This window comes from Bos indicus, chromosome 8 (genome assembly GCF_029378745.1).
Source record: "Bos indicus isolate NIAB-ARS_2022 breed Sahiwal x Tharparkar chromosome 8, NIAB-ARS_B.indTharparkar_mat_pri_1.0, whole genome shotgun sequence".
Classification (NCBI taxonomy): Eukaryota; Metazoa; Chordata; class Mammalia; order Artiodactyla; family Bovidae; genus Bos; species Bos indicus.
In genome coordinates, this window is record NC_091767.1 from 22860352 (window position 1) to 22864445 (window position 4094).

At 40.9% G+C, this 4094-nt stretch overlaps 1 pseudogene; it reads left to right on the top strand.

Annotated features, from left to right (window-relative positions):
* On the top strand, nt 1-468 carry LOC139184510 (interferon omega-1-like; annotated as a pseudogene).
* Nucleotides 469-4094: the final 3626 nt, after the last annotated feature.

The window sequence follows — 4094 nt, forward strand, 5'->3', positions numbered from 1 at the left end:
ATAGCCAAGATCTATTTGCTAGTGGCAGGAGTGGTGCTCTGCTCCATCTCTGTTTGTTCTCTTGACAACAAATTCTTCATACATTTGAAACAGATGAAAACGATCCCCTCTCAGTCATGCCTAGAGCACAGACACCACTTCAAGTTTCCTTGGAGAAGAGAGAATATCACCCCAATCCAGATGACTCAAGGCACCTGTTATCACCAACGGATGCTCCAGCAGATCTCAGCCTCTTCACCACGGAGAGCAGCTGTGCTGCTTGGAACAGCGCCCTCCTCAACAAACTACTCCAGCCTGAATGAGAGCCTGGAACAGCTGGAAGAAGTGGCTCTGGATTGTCCCCATTTGGGAATTGCTGTCCGGAAGTATTTCCAAGGAATCCATCTCTACCTGAAGGGAAAGGAATACAGCCCCTGTGCCTGGGAGGTTGTCAGAGTGCAAATTGAAAAGTGCCTTTCCCTCATGTAAGAATCCTCAAAATAATTCGACAGATACAATGAAAATTACACTTGTGACAACTTTTCATTCAATCAGACTGTTGTTTGCTTAAGCCTCCAAAATGACCATCTGTTTGCTTACAAGCTGAAAAATGTCTGAAATGAAAATCACAATTTTACAAAAATATTTAGACAGAGAATCGCAATCTCTTTTCTTAAATAAATAATTTTATAACATAATTTAAAAGATTTTTTATGTGTTTTAAAGGGTATTTGTTATTTTCAACATATGAAATTTATTTTTTTTTTATGGAAAAGTTAAGAGAGTATGTTGTTAAAGGTATTTGTCAGTTAACCTAAAGCTTAGCTTCTTTAACGTGTAAACAGCAAAGTGTAAGGAATTTGATCTACTGGACACTTTTCTTTCCTTCTTCGAAGAACACAACGCAGGCCTTGATCAGGTGAATCTTCTAGCTTGCTCTCCTCCAAAGAGTGAGTTGAGAACATTGGTGCCATTGTTTTGAGATTTTTTTCCATCATCAACCTGTGACTCCAAATTTGCCTGTAGCACTTGAGTCTATTCTCCTTGAAGGCAAAGAGAAAAGTCTGCTGGATCACATGGGATGCTTCCAAGGACCAGGAGTAGATGGGGTAATAGCACTTCTCACATTACACGGCCTGGACTTAATCTCATGGGAGTCTCATGGCAAGGAAGTTGGGAAAATTATTGGATGATTAAGAGAGGAGAAGACAAGTTCAGTGCACAAGACCATTTTTTCATTTTTGCACTATTTGTCCTAATGAAGCTCTGGGTGGGTGTGCAAGGGGAAATCCAATGTTCTTGTTGCACACACTCTGACAAACTCTTATATCACAGTTTCAGCTTGGGGAAGATGACAGAGCTGTCACTCAGAGTTCACAGCATCATAGACTATTTGAAAGAAGCATTCAGGTTGACTCCCAAAGGCATAGGCCAATGAGGAAAACACCTACAAGTGTAGACAAAGTGTTTCCTTATTACCTGAGGGAGACAACGAAAGAATGACCAGGCAGCTCTTTGCAAGTACTTGAGAATCACTGAACTAAAAGTGGACAGTGGGTCTTCCACTCCACACTTTTCAAATATTGAAAATGCAAACTTGAAGAAAATATTTCTGCAAATGATCTTTAAAAATTCTCTCACACAGTAGTTCATCATATCCTCCCTGGTAGAACCATGAAGAATATTTAAACTATTGTGTTATCACATCATATCTATTAACAGATGTTGGTATTATTGTTTCTCCTAACATTACCATCCTTGTGAATTGATGTTACATGAATATTGATTGAACTCAAGAAATGTTACAGCCTAGAAGAAATGTCTAGGAAACAGGGTTGAGGAAGTTGATTTCTCTTTTCAGGTATTTTTACAGACTCCTGGAGGTATTCTTAGGATAAAATATGGCATGTTATATCTTAGTATTCAAGCTTCTTCAACAAAAGAGCATAGACGGAGTATTTGCAAAGATCAGAAATGTATTGCTGCAAGTTAGTTCTTGAGTCTGGATATCCGAGAACCGGATGTCAGTATGGTCCAGTTGTGGTGAGAGCCTGCTTCAGGTCTCACACTGCAGAGTTCTCCTTGTATGATCACAGGGCAGGAGAGGGAGTAGTTTATATCCACCTCTTTTATAAGGGCACTATTTTCTTTTGTGAGGTCTCCATCCCCACACTCTAAGAATATCCCCAAAGGTCTGTCACATGATATGATTAGTTTGGGGTTTAGGACTTCAAGATATGAATTTTGTGGGGTGCTAACCATTCAGAAAAGATCTTCACAACCAAGATAATCATGATGGTGTGATCACTCACCTAGAGCCAGACATCCTGGAATGTGAAGTCAAGTGGGCCTCGGAAAGCATCACTACAAACAAAGCTAGTGGAGGCGATGGAATTCCAGTTGAGCTATTTCAAGTGCTGAAAGATGATGCTGCGAAAGTGTTGTACTCAATATGTCAGCAAATTTGGAAAACTCAGCAGTTGCCACAGGACTGGAAAAGGTCAGTTTTCATTCCAATCCCAAAGAAAGGCAATGCCAAAGAATGCTCAAACTACTGCACAATTGCACTCATCTCACACGCTAGTAAAGTAATGCTCAAAATTCTCCAAGCCAGGCTTCAGCAATATGTGAACTATGAACTTTCAGATATTCAAGCTGGTTTCAGAAAAGGCAGAGGAACCAGAGACCAAACTGCCAACATCCACTGCATCATTGAAAAAGCAAGAGAGTTCCAGAAAAACATCTATTTCTACTTTATTGACTATGCCAAAGCCTTTGTCTGTGTGGATCACAACGAACTGTGGAAAATTCTGAAAGAGATGGGAACACCTGACCTGCCTCTTGAGAAACCTATATGCAGGTCAGGAAGCAACAGTTAGAACTGGACATGGAACAACAGACTGGTTCCAAATAGGAAAAGGAGTACGTCAAGGCTGTATATTGTCACCCTGCTTGTTTAACTTATATGCAGAGTATATCATGAGAAACACTGGGCTGGAGGAAGCACAAGCTGGAATCAAGATTGCAGGAGAAACATCAATAACCTCAGATATGCAGATGACACCACCCTTATGGCAGAGTGAAGAGGAACTAAAAAGCCTCTTGATGAAAGTGAAAGAGGAGAGTGAAAAAGTTGGCTTAAAGCTCAACATTAAGAAAACGAAGATCATGGCATCTGGTCGCATCACTTCAAGGGAAATAGATAGAGAAACAGTGGAAACAGTGTCAGACTTAATTTTTTCGGCTCCAAAATCACTGCAGATGGTGACTGCAGCCACGAAATTAAAAGATGCATACTCCTTAGCAGGAAAGTTATGACCAACCTAGATAGCATATTAAAAAGCAGAGACATTACTTTGCCAACAAAGATCCATCTAGTCAAGGCTATGGTTTTTCCAGTGGTCATGTATAGATGTGAGAGTTGGACTGTGAAGAAAGCTGAGTGCCTAAAAATTGATGCTTTTGAACTGTGCCATTGGCGAAGACTCTTGAGAGTGTCTTGGACTGCAAGAGATCCAACCAGTCCATCCTTAAGGAGATCAGTTCTGGGTGTTCATTGGAGGGACTGATGTTGAAGCTGAAACTCCAATACTTTGGTGACCTGATGCGGAGAGCTGACTTATTGGGAAAGACTCTGATGCTGGGAGGGATTAGGGGCAGGAGGAGAAGGAGAGACAGAGGATGAGATGGCTGGATGGCATCACCGACACGATGGACATGAGTCTGGGTGAACTCCGGGAGTTGGTGATGGACAGGGAGTCCTGGCATCCTGCAATTCATGGGGTCGCAAAGAGTCGAACACAGCTGAGCAACTGAACTGAACTGAATTGTCTGAACCATTCAGAACATAAAGGGCTTTAAAGTCTACATGCTTGTAAGAATATAGTCACCCTGAGCCAGGAAAAAAAAAAAATGAGCAGGTTAGCAGACTAAAAAAAAGGAAATCAGGGATTCATATCCAAACTCTAGATTTTCAACCTGTCATAAGGCTTTAATTATTACGTGTCAAATACTGGAAAACATATTGAAATGGAATTCAACAGCCAATGCAGTGGAATAAAATGGAGCATGAAAATGATCATTCATCATTCTTTGTGAGGATTATCTGAAGTATC